Raw genomic sequence first — 16,830 nt, forward strand, 5'->3', positions numbered from 1 at the left:
GGAGTATCAGACAAGAAGTATACAACAGACAAAATTTAGGAAGCTGGTCAACTATAATGACCCCACATAAAAGTGAGGAAGGCTTCAGAAAAAGAATTTTTTTTTAAATACGGATTGTAAAATTTAAATAAAATCTTAATGTTATTTAAATACACTGATCATGCAATATGTTCATTTTTCCTGGATTTTTGAGAGGTTGTAGACATCAAATCAGCCATGGCACATTAGATATCCACCCATTACAACTCCAAAGCAGCCCTGTGTGGCACAAGTGTGCCATGTGATAGATGAGTGTTTTTGCCCTGTGCAAGATTTGGTCAGAATTGGCATCAGCTGTTTGGAAATGTGTAGTGGAATAAGCAGGTTTAAAAAAATGAATGTATGGAGAGATGGACAGGCATGGAAAAGCTGCAATTAATGCCACAAAGGTTTTTATTTACAGACACTGGCAACTGATCAAAAGCTGAGCTGGAAAGTGTGCCGGTAGTTTTCTCTCTGAAAAGAAAAAAAAAAGTGGGCTCATACATTTCCAGGTTAATTCTGAATTGATTATTTACTGTTAATATGGAACCTGTTAAGGATGATAGGACTGAAAGGGTGCCATAGCAGATCATCAATTTCATAGCCATTTACATGACTTTGGAGCCATTGCCAGCTCTCTTGCTTTACTGGACTGTTTTTCAAAGGCGACAGCATTTCAGTCAACAGACCACTAAAGCGCTTTAAAATCTCACTGAACCTTGCCCTGCTGGAATGTTCAGTCTTCTCTTCACTGGACTAACAGCACAGCCAGAGGCATGGCACTACAGTAGAATTACACTGTAATGCACTTAGAGGTCACATATTTTACTTCCTGACTGCTTGCAAAATAATTTGCAAGCTTTTGTTTTAATTTTCTTTTTTTTTATTTTGATTGTGACAGCTCAAGGCGAGGTGAGGAATTTGGGTGAGGATGAGTGCCAGAGGGGAGGGTAGGGGAGGCGAGGATTAGGAAGAAGGCGGAGCCTCCTGATACTTCAGTGCTGCTTCAGCCGAGTTTCCTACCTTGGAGAAGCCTCTGCTCACAACTCTCCACTCCAACTAACAGCACTGATATTAGAGGAACTGGAGGAGCACCTTTTCTCAGCTACAGGCACCGGAAAAGGTAAACTGTGCTTATTAACTTTGTGTTGGCTGCCACTGTTTACGGGAATCTGTGCAGCTGAAAGAGAAAGCAATGTTTTAGAAGTGAAAAAAAAGAGTTTTCATTTGAATGAAAGAGGAATCAGTGCATTTAGTTTATGTCTTTAAAATATCCGGAGGTAAAGTTAGGAATTTCCTTTCATTGTGTTTATCCATGGTAAACAAAATAAAAAAAACAGAATTGCAAGATAATGGAAAAATCACTGGGCCTGAGAGATCCAGGCAACGTAAAGCATGTGCTAGAGCCTATGAACAATTTTAGATTTTATTTCAATATAAATCATACTTTTATTAAAATGACAACTGTTTAACAAAATGAAATATGCGCTGCACTGGATGTCTGTATGGTTAAGAATAGTGCTTTAAGGTTTCTGTCTCACAGTCCTGGGTTAAAATCCTGGCTCAGTTACTGTCTGTGTGAAGCATGTATGATCTCTCAGAGTCCGAGTTTTTCTCTGAGTACTTTCTCTACTTTGTTAAGTTACTCTGAATATGCCTAATATGAGTGAATGTGGGTTGTGTGCGCCCCATGATGACTGCTTTCCCACCCAACTCTCCAGTCACCGCTTTCCATGACACTGAAACTTTTGAGTGGCTTAGAAAACTGATGAATTGGTGGATTTTTGTGGAAGCAGCACAGTAGTGCAGTGGTCAGCTCTGCTATTTCTGTTTTGATTTTCAACTCTTTGTAAACTTTACATGTTATCTTGAAGTTATAATAAGCTTTCTCTCATCCCCGCCCACATCCCAAAGGTTAATTGGTCAGATGTGATTGTACCCTATAATCAAACCTAGGGATGCCTCCTGCCTAATGGGCCTCCCCACTATTAGGTAAAGAACAAAGATGCTATTTTGTTTTTCGTTTGTTTGAACAAATCTCTATCTTTATATGCACTAAATCTGTATTTAGGAATTAGCATAATCAATACTTGCATTTTACCTGACAATTTGTCACAGCACTTTGTTCCTGCACTCGGTGAAGATGTCCACACAAAAGCAAATTGTATTGTATTTTATTTTAGTATAGAAAATGGATGATCAGAGGTATGTGTGTGCGACACAGTAACCACAGGTGAATATTACACATAAAATTACATGGTACTGAATAAAATTAAAGATAATGCTAAAATGCTTTTTATTTAAATCATAAGAGCTACATGTATTATCTGGAATTTATAGTTATTATATTACATAACACTATCAATGTAGAGAAAAGCCAAGCAAAATGACACCTTTTATTGGCTAACTACAAAGATTACAATATGCAAGCTTTCGAGGCAACTCAGGCCCCTTCTTCAGGCAAGATCTTGCCTGAAGAAGGGGCCTGAGTTGCCTCGAAAGCTTGCATATTGTAATCTTTGTAGTTAGCCAATAAAAGGTGTCATTTTGCTTGGCTTTTCTCTACATTCATAATGGCTAACACGGTACAGCACCCTAGTACTATAACACTATCAAATAAGAGAAATGCCTAGCATCTTAAATTATAATGTATAATTTCTTTAAAATGATTCAAACATTCACCTATCAAACATAAATAGATAATGCTGTTATTTTATAGTTTTTGAAGCTGCCAATAAGACACTCTGACTTTGTCCCAGATATTGTTTAAGAGGAGTTGTACTATATAAAATCAACATACTAAACACACTGTAAATTCAAAGCCTGGGCACTGGCTGTGGGGAATTTGTATGTTCTCCTCAAGGTAATATAATATCCCAGTTCTCTTTCCTCACTATCCAAATAGTCCAGTGTTCTAAAAAGTGGGTGTTTAGTGAATTAATGACTCAGGACTGGCTCGGTGTTAATAAATGTAGGTGTGAGTGGTCTCTGTGATGAACTGACATCCAGTTCTTCTTGGGTCCTATCTTGCATGTGTTGCTTTCGGGATAGGCTATTACACCTATGGTCCCACAATGGAAAAAGTTGGTCCAGGAGACAGATGCACCTGTCAGAGTGGCTACCATGAAAACAGTTTACATAATAAATCAGTTTTCACTAAGGTTTTCCAACTGCATTTTGCATCCTGCATATACTGTATACTGTATATAGGCAGGCAGTGTGTTGTGTGGCGTAGTGGTTAAGACTTCAAATGCTGAGGTTGTAGGTTCAAGTCCTGCTACTGACTTTATGTGACCATGAGCAAGTCATTTCACCTGCCTGTGTTCCAGCTGAAAAAGAAAACCAAAAGAAATGCAATTAATTGTGTCTCTCAACTGTTGTAAGTCACCATGGATAAAGACATCAGGCAAATAATAAGTAATAATAATATATACAGTACATGTTTGTGTAAAATGTATGTTGACATAGATAATTCTCGCTCAGGGTCACATTAATTAGTTACATTAATTATGCCCTTATGGATACAGCTTCCTGGGTTTTAATCCCATACTCAGCTGTTGTCTCTGTAGGGTTTGATTTTAGCAGAAACGTGTTTTAAGTTAACCCTTTCTCAGATTGCGACAAATGCTGCTTGGATAGGCTCCCAGTCCATTGCAGGGTGAATACACACACACACTAGTGCCAGTTTAGCATCGCCAATCCACCTAAACTGCATGTTTTTGGACTATGGGAGGAAACTCATGCAGACATGGGAATAATATGCAAACTCTACACAGAGAAGACCTTAGAGATGAACCCTGGATATCCCTTAGTTGCTTGACAGCAGTTCTGCCACTGCACCACTGTGCTACCCCATATAATTATAATTATATCATTCTTGCCTTGTGCCTAGGTGAGTGGGTTTAGAAAATATAAACATACAGTATATATTATATATATATATACACACATACATACATACATACAGTATATATATACATATACATACATATACTATGGAACATGACCCGGACACAGGCAGGCAGACAGGTTTAAATCACCCCACACATGTTTCTTTACATTGTCCATATTTACAGTTAAGTGCTCCACAGTCCCCAAGTTCCCAAAGTCCTGGCCAACACACACAATGCCTTATCTCTCTCTTCAGGCTGCCTCCTTGCCTCCTCCCAGACCTCGTCTCTCTTCCACCCGACTCAAGTCCTGAATGAAGGGAGGCAGCCCCTTTTATAATCACCCGGATGTTCTCCAGGTGCTTCCCGGCAATCTTCCACCGGCACTCCCCAGTGTGGCGGAAGTGCCGGCTGCGTACCCAGAAGCACTCCGGGTGCCCCCGATCCTCTTCCCCCCTAGCACTTCTGGGTGTCCAGGGCCCCCAAGGCATTCGGGCACCCCCTGGCGGTGACCACGGGCCCCTACAGGGATGAGTTTCCTAGCTGTGTACCCATGGTCCCTACAGCCGCCAGGGCGGTCGCCCCCACGTGGTCTGGGGAAGGCGTAAGCCCTCTTCCGGTCCTCCGGGGTGTCCCAGCCGGGTCACACCCCCAGCCACCTGTGACAATACATACATATATACATTCATAGCATCCATTGTCTGAGTCCCAATCTGATTGTATGGGTGGTTACCTACCAGGTTAACGAATGTGGTTGGTCTGCCAGTTGGAAAACATCCGCCACGGGTGCGCTCTCAAATAAACGAACCACACGCCGTGGCGCAGCGTAAAGGGGCTTCGTCTCTGACGCTGACATCCGAGGTTCGATCCCCACGAGGGATGCAGTGGAGTGTGTACGCCTGATGAGCCCAAATAAGGGCGAAACACATGTCGCATACTATTTGCATTATTTGACAGTAAACTATGTAATATACTGTATATATACATACATAAACATATATATATACAGGATAATGCTTAGACTTACAAGAATCTTGGCTATCAAATGAGAATGCCATCAACAGACACTTGGACATAAATCCAGCATATGCAAACTTAAGAAGAACATATTCATAATAAATAAACTGTACACCCAATACCCAGATCACACTGACTTAGCCACCTCCCCCAACCCCCACGTAATTTTTTGCTATATATTGCCTTTGATTCTTGTAAGTTTAAGCATTATCCTCTGATGAAGACCCCTGGCAGGGGTTGAAAGCTCAGGAATAAAAACTATTTTATGATACGTGATTAATTTTTCTCCCTTTGTGGATCTCCAGCTGCAAATATGCAAACCGTATCACAGACCTTCTCTTCCACATATACATATATATACAGCATATCAACAGCAACAATGTTACATGTTTGTATTTGTGTGATATGTTTTATAAGAAGAGGAGACCCTGGAGCAGACCCAGGACATAATCCCTCCAGAAAATCTCTCAGATGGCTTGTGAACACCTGGGAATTCTCCAGGAAGAGCTGAAAACTGTAGCTGGGAACAGGCAATTCTGGGTTGACCTGCTTGGTCTACTGTCACCGCAACCCTCACCAGGAGATGTGGTTAATGAAAAAAGATGAGACTGATATCTCCTATAACAGTTCTCCCCATGTTTTCATGGCTTTTCTTTCCACAATGACTCTGTGTGAGTGTGGGTGTGTTACCTGCAATGACCTTGTGCCCCCTATTTCTAGGACAGACTCCAGCCCCCTGTGGCCCTGAATTGGATTAAGCTGGTTTGAGAATGACATTATGTACCTCGCAGAAAAAAATAAATGTGCAGCCCTGAAGTTCAACCAGATTTTATTTTGGGACCCGAAGGTCAAGTTGTATGTAGTTCATCCCCAAAACACCTGGTATGGATTTTCACTTAATTCAGGGGACATTTCAATTGTCTCCCATACAAATTAGAGTGTTATGGAAAATCAATATTTTGTACATTTCTCACACTAGTTTTGTTTTGCTCTCAAAAACCATATGTTGCCAAGAAGACAAGAAAAATAAAAAAAATCAGATGATATATACAGTATGAATAACTGTGAAAAACTAAAGAGTGTTTGAGCACTTCACTTGAGGAATCTGAATTCTCAGGCCTATGCCATATGTCATACCCGTGAAATCATTTGTTATCGAGAAATGAAAGTGTGATCCCATCCTGGCCTGTCTTAGCAACTTAATGAGAAGAGGATAACAGGTTACTGTGTCAGTCAGCTGTCCTTTTTACTGCTAACAGTGTTAAGTCTTAAATTCTCTAGATGCTTCTGAGGGGGCTTTGTCCATACACTATCATAATCTTCTAGGTTCACTAACCCATTTACTGTAAATTTACTTTCTTTGTGTAAGTATGGCTATAAAAATGTCCCCCTATATAGACTATGATGTGTTGCAAAGGTTCTTAATTTCTGATCAATTATAACACCAATTAACATAGAAATACCAAGACGAAGCTATGTAATTTCACTGTTTATAATATTTATTTATAATATCACTATATTTGGTAATGACTGTGAGACAGTTGTAATTGTAACTACAGCATTTCTGCTTTCATGGTCTTATTGACTTCTTCAAGAAATGTTGTGCTAATAAAAAATTAATTTAAGAATTAATTTGTGCTAATAAATTCAGTTTTTACTTTCTGCTACAATATGAGTCATAAGCGTTAGGCAGTGTTGGCTTAGTGAAGTAGTGGTTATTAATTCTGCCTCACCACTGCAGCAGACTACATCTGAATTCTGGCCACTTGCTGTTTGTCTGGCATTTCCCAGATATCACTGTGATTTCTTCCCAAATTCTAAAGATTTTCAGGTTAGGTTTATTAGTGGCTCTATATTGTCATTATATGATTGAATGTGGCTGTAAGCATAAGTGAGCCCTGAGTTTAAGGTTGAGAGTTTCTTGCCTTGTATTCAGTGCTGCCAGCATGGGCTCCGTCTCCCTAAAATTTGATAATTTGATTCAGTGAATTTATCTCCAGTAAAATTTGGTGTGGTGCACAAAGACTTAAAACTGGTCAAGAGTGTTTAGATTTTTTCTTTAAGATCTGAAGAAAGGAAATGTATACTGCCTTTAGGTCAAATGCAAATAGCCATTGCCACTAAGCCTGTTTTGGTATGTGTCAGTCAGTTTTTCAAAAAATCTACTATTGCTATTATCGCCATTTCATTTTTTACCTATAAAAGCTTCTGTTGTAATTATTTGATTGCTTGCACTAGATCAAACAGCCCTGACCCCATTTGTCTGGAATTTCTGGTATTTGCCTGAATTGTCACACAACCAACCCTGCCAATCCTCAGTGCTTGCATTGTGCTGCACTGGGGAGGAGAATTTAGTTCACTTTTTTTCTAAATGTGTTGAATTTTACTGAATTAATGCTTGCTCGGGCTGCACGGTGGCGCAGTGGGTAGCGCTGCTGCCTCGCAGTTAGGAGACCTGGGTTCACTTCCCGGGTCCACCCTGCGTGGAGTTTGCATGTTCTCCCCGTGTCTGCGTGGGTTTCCTCCGGGTACTCCGGTTTCCTCCCACAGTCCAAAGACATGCAGGTTAGGTGCATTGGTGATTCTAAATTGTCCCTATTGTGTGCTTGGTGTGTGTACCCTGCGGTGGGCTGGCGCCCTGCCCAGGGTTTGTTTCCTGCCTTGTGCCCTGTGTTGGCTGGGATCGGCTCCAGCAGACCCCCGTGACCCTGTAGTTAGGATATAGCAGGTTGGATGATGGAAGGATGGATGGTTAATGCTTGCTCTCCCTATTACACCACAGACAAACTGTTTCCAAATTACGGATAAGGTAGTATAGGACTCAAAGGTTATGTTATAGACCAATTTTAACTTTCATTTTTTTTTTATGCTAATCTAACATGTTTTCATCACATCTTCATGAGTGACAAGGTTATTATTCTGGGCTGGCCCGTGTTTGTGTGGAGTTTGCTTATTCTCACGCCTTCTGCATGGGTTTGGCTGCTCCAGCTTTCCAGTAAGTTAAATTGTAGAACAGTGACATGCATGACAAATCACAATGGGATTATCAGATGAAAATCTGAGAATCTGAGGCACAAAAATTTGAATTAATTAAACAGCAAGAAAAAAAATCGCAAACATTATTCAAAAATGTTAAGTGCTCTGTATAGGCACTGCAAGTACAGCTGAGTAATGGGAACCCTGATTTCGTAGGGATTAGTCTACAATGCCTCCAGTTAAAAAGTATTCAGCTCTTCCTGAAAGTATTCAAAACAAACCCACCCTCTTCTGTTATCAGCCCAGCCAGAAATTTGCAAATTCCCTCAAATAAAATGCCACCCCTATGATTAGCATTTGAATAATGTTTTCAGAAGAGTCCCTGGCATTACTTTATGCAGTATACAACACCACTTGCATGTAAAGCCATTGCGTAAGATGTTACTAGTCAAGCAACCTTAAAAAGGTGGCAAAAATGCTGATCCCTTAGCATGCGCCCAGACTGCATACTGTAGGAAGTCTTTATGCCTTACTGTGGTTTCCAGTTTATATAACATAGATAAGACAAAGTTGGCCACAAACATAATTACGTACATGTACCTGTCTCTGAAGTCACTGTTTGCACTGGCTAAGCTTTTCAATTCCATTTTGGACACCTGTGAACAGTAAAAATGAAAACTCAGGATACTTTACCATGCCTACTTTTTTCCAGCCAAGATGAGAACGGAAACGTTGGTTAGAAAAGATAACAAAATGCTAACAATGCCCATAAAAGATTAACCTTTTTTTTTTTAAAGTGATAAATAGTGTTACACTTTAAGCATTGCAAGGTTAAGTCACCTGCTTAGGGAGTTTTTATGTAAATACAGTGATTATATCTGGCCTGAAGAAGGGGCCTGAGTTTCCCCTAAAGCTTGCATATCTATCTATCTATTGTAATCTTTTTTAGTTAACCAATAAAAGGTGTCATTTTACTTGACTTGTCAATACAGTAGATTCAGAAAGTATTCAGACCAATTTGCTTTTTTCCACATTTTACTATGCTGCAGTCTTGTGTTAAAATTTGTTTAATTTCTTTCCACAACAATCAAACAACAATCATTACCTCCACTGTGACAAAGCAAATCCAGATTTGGATGTGCTTCTGGTCAGTTTTATGAAGATGAAGATTGTGCTGGCCAGTGAAATGTGAAGTAACGCAATAGCAATGCACTGTTTGTAATGAAATAAATTTTATAAGAAGCAACTATATAACATTTTTAATTACTTGTTTTGTAAGTAATAAGTAATGCAACAAAGTTATTTTTAAAAGTATCGATCCCCACCACTGTTTGCCGGGCTGTCAGTCTACATTTTGGCTGCCTCCAGCTCACTAAGATTATATACAGTAAATGAAGGCTTCAAATAACTGGAAAAGTCTTTTAATGTGACGGGGGCTTAAGAGAATGAAACAATCATAAGAGCCCTGACTGAGGATGGAATAAAGTATATAATTAGCTCCACTGTTTTGTGGAAGTTTATTTAGTTTCTAAGGTTAATTATTCTAAATGTTTTACAGAGTTCACATTACAGCCTCTATTCCCCTCATTTAGGGTTAATTTAATAATTTAATGGTGTGTTTAGTGACAGCAAAGCAGTGTAAAATGGGGGTCATGTCTTGGAAACAGAGTTTGATCCTACTTTGCCTTGTTAATTTGTATTTCCTCTGCTGATTTTTGTTCTACAGAATTTATATCTTGAATGTGTCAACATGATTCAAACACGTTATATACATGAATAAATGAAAAGAAAAGCATGACACACTACCATTTTCTTTTTAACAATAAAAAAACCTGCAACATTAGAGGTCTTAAACCTTTTGCACACTTTTTAAGCTTCCTGTTCCTAATCAGGGATGGTCATTCACTAGTATTGTCCATCTGAGAAATTATTCCATCATCCTGACACACATGTGTCCTAGCAAATCTGAGTAAATCCTAGGGGTATTTAGTTGCAGTGACCTTTGATGAGGTTTGATGAGAACCACAGCTGTAGAACTCACAATCATTTGCTCCTTTTAGAAAAGAACTTCGTGCTTAATGATTACAAATTTATTTGTACTCAAATAATTCTTGTAGAATGTTGAACTTACACTGCCAATTTAAATTGACAATACTCAAAATGAGCATTTTTTTTCTAGTAGAACTAAATTACATTTCTTAGGTGTCCCATTTACAAGTATAATTTACGTAGAATCATCTTAAATGGATGTCATTGCTGAAAATACCAGCACCAATCACAGGAATAATTTCTAGGGTATATTGCCATTACTCAATTATCTTATGTTGACTTTACATAAAATTGACATGTTTTATCTGAAAAAAGGAATTTTTGGAAAATGTACAATTATACAGTGACTTTAAGATAATTTAAATGAAAATGAGCGAGTTTGCTGCGGTGGGTTGGCACCCTGCCCAGGATTGGTTCCCTGCCTTGTGCCCTGTGTTGGCTGGGATTGGCTCCAGCAGACCCCCGTGACCCTGTGTTCGGATTCAGCGGGTTGGAAAATGGATGGATGGATGAGCGAGTTTGTCAGCTCAACTTACCTGTTTATAATCCAACTAATTCAGTCTTCTTGGATGTCATAACAGCTCAGTTAATTTAAGTCTAAATAAAGCAAATGAATCACATAGCATAGAATCACCGTTCACAAACCATCATACAGCCATGTGGGTCACCAAGAGCATCACTCCCTCACCAAATCAGATGACTTTTGTAAACATTTCCCAAAGAATGAAAAAAAGTCTGTGCAGAGTTGTAGTTTTTTAAGATATTTTTGAGAATGTTTGTTAAGTTTTTCAGTTACTCCCTTTGGAAAAAAATCTCATTTGCATAAGGTTAGTTAATATGTATTGAGGGACCAGCGTTTCTTGTAAAGATTCTGCAAAGAGATTTTACTGGGGATGAATTTGTGTGGTGCCAGAGGAAGATGAAGCCTTCAGTTGTCAAGGATTTGTGTGGTTAGGAAAGTGGCTTTGGGCTTGTGCGTCTTCAATAATCTACCAAACAAACTGCACACCCTACATCACAACAGCATGTATGTCTTCTCTATGTCAAGACGGGAAACTTTTCAAATACAGTTCAGTAATTATACTCGATGTTATTGAAAATTTAACAATCTGGGCTTTTCAAACCACATTGGCTTGGCTTAACTTGTGTAGTTTAGGGAGTACTACAGTAGAAAAAAGCTAGTAAAAAATATAATGTATGAGATTGTGGGATTTTTTTTTTATTGCAGTTTTGGTTGTGTGATTGTTGCACAATAGATCTACATGTTTGGTATGATCACTACATTTTATTAAGTAGATCCAACAGTTTTTTATATTTAATAAACTAGTAATACCAGGAGTTGTCAGCATTAGACATTCAGTATAAACAAATGTGTAACTACCTAATTCAATTAAATTTAAATTTGTTAAAATATTTTTTAAGTAGATTGAACCAGTTATTTTTTACTGATTGAGGATACAGTCATATGAAAAAGTTTGCATAATAATTTACTCTCCTTTCAACAAAAAAGATAACAGTGGCATGTCTTTCATTTCCTAGGAACATCTGAGTACTGGGGTGTTTTCCGAACAAAGATTTTTAGTGAAGCAGTATTTAGTTGTATGAAATTAAATCAAATGTGAAAAACTGGCTGTGCAAAAATTTGGGTCCCCTTGTAATTTTGCTGATTTGAATGCATGTCACTGCTCAATGCTGATTACCTGCAACACCAAATTGGTTGGATGAGCTCATTAAGCCTTGAACTTCATAGACAGGTGTGTCCTATCATGAGATATAAAGGTATTTAAGGTGGTCAGTTGCAAGTTGTGCTTCCCTTTGACTCTCCTCTGAAGGGTGACAGCATGGGATCCTCAAAGCAACTCTCAAAAGATCTGAAAACAAAGATTGTTCAGTCTCATGGTTTACGAGAAGGCTACAAAAAGCTATCTCAGAGGTTTAAACTGTCAGTTTCAACTGTAAGGAATGTGATCAGGAAATGGAAGGCCACAGGCACAGTTGCTGTTAACCCCAGCAAGTCTGGCAGGCCAAAAAAAATACAGGAGCGGCATATGCGCAGGATTGTGAGAATGGTTACCGACAATCCACAGATCACCTCCAAAGACCTGCAAAAATATCTTACTGCAGATGGTGTATCTGTACATCATTCTACAATTTGCACAAAGAACATCTGTATGGCAGGGTGATGAGAAAGAAGCCCTTTCTGCACTCACACCACAAACAGAGTCGCTTGTTGTATGCAAATGCTCATTTAGACAAGCCAGATTCATTTGGAACAAAGTGCTTTGGACTGATGAGACAAAAATTGAGTTATTAGGTCATAACAAAAAGCGCTTTGCATGGCAGAAGAAGAACACCGCATTCCAAGAAAAACACCTGCTACCTACTGTCAAATTTGGTGGAGGTTCCATCATGCTGTGGGGCTGTGTGGCTAGTTCAGGGACTGGGGCCCTTGATAAAGTTGAGGGTTGGATGAATTCAACCCAATATCAACAAGTTCTTCAGGATAATGTTCAAGTATCAGTCACAAAGTTGAAGTTACTCAGGGGTTGGATATTCCAACAAGTCAATGACCCAAAACACAGTTCAAAATCTACAAAGGTATTCATGCAGAGGGAGAAGTACAATGTTCTGGAATGGCCATCACAGTCCCCTGACTTGAATATTATCGAAAATCTATGGGGATGATTTAAAGCAGGCTATCCATGCTCAGCAGCCATCAAATTGAACTGAACTGGAGAGATTTTGTATGAAGAATGGTCAAAAATACCTCCTTCCAGAATCCAGACACTCATCAAAGGCTATAGGAGGACAGCGTCTAGAGGTTGTTATATTTTCAAAAGGAGGATCAACTAAGTATTGATGTAATATCTCTTTTGGGGTGCCCAAATGTATGCACCTGTCTAATTTTGTTATGATGCATATTGCATATTTTCTGTTAATCCAATAACCTTAATGTCACTGCTGAAATACTACTGTTTCCATAAGGCATGTCATATATTAAAAGGAAGTTGCTACTTTGAAAGCTCAGCCAACGATAAACACAAATCCAAAGAATTAAGAGGGGTTCCCAAACTTTATCATATGACTATATGTCTACTAATAAATCAATTTTAAATTCTAATTTTATTACCTTCTAAGAGTTGGTATAGTCTATCAGGTGTTGCACATAAATCATCAGTAAATGTAAATCTTAAAAAAAAAAAAAACTTGAAAAGCCAAGTCATATAAAGCAGTCACAAAATAGGCCAAAGCAGGTGGAGAGCAGTTCACACTGTTATCTCCCTTGCAGGATGGGCAGGGAAGCCGGCTTCATCAGATAAGATTTTGACTCATAGGTGTGACTTAACAGGTCTGAAGCCTAAAATATGTTCTAAGAGTAAACAGTGTTCTTGATGTAGCTGAAGCTCTGATAACAAATGATCTCTGAACCCTTGGTTGCAGTTTGTGCACGATAATAGCAGTTACAAATACTGTGAAGACGCAACATTCCCAAAGAAAAGATTTTACATTTTTAACAATCAAAAATACATTGCTAATGCATTATAGCCCATAAATCTCATTTATTGAATGAGCTAATAATAAAACTATTTACAATTACTATATGAGAGGCATAAAAGAGACAGACAAGGTGGGAGCAGCTCTGCAGAATGAAGGTCTTTCTTCTCTCCTGTTTGCCACAGTTACAGATTTCTTACTTTTTTGATGTACTCACATTAAACTCAATGACAACCTGATGAGAATACAGACATTGTTCTAAATGCCATAATTAACATTCTGCATTCAAACAGCAGATCCCTGTAGCCGTTCATGCTGAATCCAATAAATCCATGTAATTGTACCTATCAGAACATTCTGTACTGATGAGTGTCACAGTTGCTAGGATTGCCAGATCCAGCATACAGCATTTGAATCCTGAGCCCAGACACTATCAGTGTGAAGTTTGCATGGTTTATCCTGTGTCAGTAATAATAATAATAAAAATTCATTACATTTATATAGTGCTTTTCAAGGTACTCAAAGTGCTTTACACAGTGAGAGGGAAGCCACTTCAAACACCACTAATGTGCAGCATCCACCCAGATTGATGCGATGGCAGCCATTACGCACCAGTATGTTTACCATACAGTAGCTGTTAGGTGGTGAAGGGGTGAGACATAGTTAGCTAGTTTGAGACAGGGGATGATGATTAGGGGGCCAGAACAACCAGGCTGTGGTGGATAACTTAACCTAGACATCGGGAAACACCTTACTCTTTACTAAGGATGCCCAGGGATCTTTAATGACCACAGAGAGTCAGGACCTCGGTTTTATGTCTCATCCGAAGGATGGTACCATTTTAACAGTGCAGTGTCCCCGTCGCTACCCTGGGGCACTGGGATCCACATTCAGAACACAGGGTAAACATCTCCTGCTGGCCTCACCAACACCTTTTCCAGCAGCAACTCAAGTTTTTTCCTGGTTGATTTTCCATCCAAGTACTGGTCACTCCCGAACATGCTTAGCTTCAGGTGGAAGACCTCTTCTGAAGTGCATGTGATATGACTGCTGGCCAGTGTGTGTTCTCCTCTCATATCCCTAAAGACCAGATAGGCTGAGTGTGGGTGAGTGAATGAGTGAGCCCTGTGATTGACTGGTGCTCCAACCAGGGTGGTTTCTTGCCTTGCATGCAGTGCTCTCAGACTACACTCCGGCCCTGCTGCAACTCTGACTTAGATAAACTGGGCTTGAGATTGCTATATTATTTTAACTGTCTTCACTAGGGTAGTGCATCCTTCACATTTTGTTCCCACTGGTCTAATGGGAAGCAAACTCTGGTTCAGTCACCACCATGTTGTGTGCCAAAGGAGAATTCCAGTGTCAGCTTGACTAATTAGACATTTGACTATGAGGGTGTCTCTTTCACATTGCAGACTTATTACAATTGTTAAGATATATTGATTGCAACACAACTGGTTTTGTCCAGTCTGTATGTAAAAAAAAACATACAGAGGATTCAGAATGTATTCAGACTCCAAAGCGGCTTCAACAAAGTACAGATTTAAGACTCTGAATACTTACATGAATGAGAGATTTCAGTTTTTGCAAGCTTTTGTCATTATGGGTCATTGAGTGTAGATTAATAGGCAAAAATGGCAAATGTATCTGTTTAAAATTAAATTTACAACACAACAAGTTGTGTAAAAAGTGAATGGGTGCTTTTTTGAATCCCCTGAATACACCTACTTTGACTTGAGTTTTTTCACATTAAATCATACAGAGGCTAGTTGTGCTACCTGTCTAAGATGGGTTGAAATCAAAGTAATCACGTATACCTCAGCATTAACCTTTGCAACACACCATGCAATGCATATACAGCATCTCTCTTACATGCCATATTGTATGGGACTTGAAAAAGCAGTACAGTAATCCCTCCTCCATCGCGGGGGTTGCGTTCCAGAGCCACCCGCGAAATAAGAAAATCCGCGAAGTAGAAACCATATGTTTATATGGTTATTTTTATATTGTCATGCTTGGGTCACAGATTTGCGCAGAAACACAGGAGGTTGTAGAGAGACAGGAACGTTATTCAAACACTGCAAACAAACATTTGTCTCTTTTTCAAAAGTTTAAACTGTGCTCCATGACAAGACAGAGATGACAGTTCCGTCTCACAATTAAAAGAATGCAAACATATCTTCCTCTTCAAAGGAGTGCGTGTCAGGAGCAGTGACTGTCACAGAGATAGAGAGAAAAGCAAACAAATCAATAGGGCTGTTTGGCTTTTAAGTATGTGAAGCACCGCGGCACAAAGCTGTTGAAGGCGGCAGCTCACACTCCCTCCGTCAGGAGCAGACAAAGAGAGAGAGAGATAGAGACAGAGTTTGTTTTTCAATCAAAAATCAATACGTGCCCTTCGAGCTTTTAAGTATGCGAAGCACCGTGCAGCATGTCGTTTCAGGAAGCAGCTGCACAAAAGATAGCAACGTGAAGATAATCTTTCAGCATTTTTAGACGAGCGTCCGTATCGTCTAGGTGTGCGACCAGCCCCCCTGCTCAATCCCCCTACGTCAGCATCAGAGAAAGTCAGCGCAAGAGAGAGAAAAGTAAGCTGGGTAGCTTCTCAGCCATCTGCCAATAGCGTCCCTTGTATGAAATCAACTGGGCAAACCAACTGAGGAAGCATGTACCAGAAATTAAAAGACCCATTGTCCGCAGAAATCCGCGAACCAGCAAAAAATCTGCGATATATATTTAAATATGCTTACATATAAAATCCGCGATGGAGTGAAGCCGCGAAAGGCGAAGCGCGATATAGCAAGGGATTACTGTATTGCTGTTTGTGATGCACCATCTGTTGGAATGACAACTGTAGTGCATTTTATTACTACAAATGTCTGTGATGCACCATCTGTTGGAATGACAGAGACACAGCAACTGGACGGACACACAGGCACTTGTCCTCTTGTTAAAGTAGATACACAGACTTAAAAGTGAAGATCCATAACACTCTGTGTAGAACTTGGTTCAGATTCTGAAACTGCACACCACCCTTCTCCAAACACATATTGCCATGTTTGTTTGTGAACATAAAATGTTTCATTGCAACTTATGGGACTACACAGCCACAAGGCATAGCTTTGCAAAAGAATATTTAATTAATTGCACTGCAATTAATAGTATAATGTATTGGTTATGTTTTCCTTAGACAATGAATGAAAATTATGTGTGAATAACCACAGTAATTTGTAAAATTAATCATCTAACATGTTAACTCCTGAATGAATTTCTTGGAAGACATTTCCCAGATAAGTAATCTGATGGGTGGGAAGTGCTGAGAGCACAATCTTTGTTAGACGAAGGCAACGATTCAATCAGTGATGTCACCAGTCACTAGAGC

The 16,830-nt window shown here is 39.4% G+C and overlaps 1 protein-coding gene across 2 annotated transcripts in view; it reads left to right on the forward strand.

The window, feature by feature from the left end:
• The first annotated feature begins 1,031 nt into the window (after positions 1–1,031).
• The window catches only part of eppk1 (epiplakin 1), a 53,302-nt gene continuing 37,503 nt past the window's right edge, over positions 1,032–16,830 (forward strand). The window contains exon 1 of one of the 2 annotated variants that reach the window (XM_051935614.1): positions 1,032–1,144. The gene's annotated coding sequence lies outside the window, so the exon portion shown is untranslated. The remainder of the gene's footprint in view (positions 1,145–16,830) is intronic. The other variant, XM_051935615.1, reaches the window with a different exon arrangement.

This window comes from Erpetoichthys calabaricus, chromosome 13, assembly GCF_900747795.2.
Source record: "Erpetoichthys calabaricus chromosome 13, fErpCal1.3, whole genome shotgun sequence".
Taxonomy (NCBI): Eukaryota; Metazoa; Chordata; class Cladistia; order Polypteriformes; family Polypteridae; genus Erpetoichthys; species Erpetoichthys calabaricus.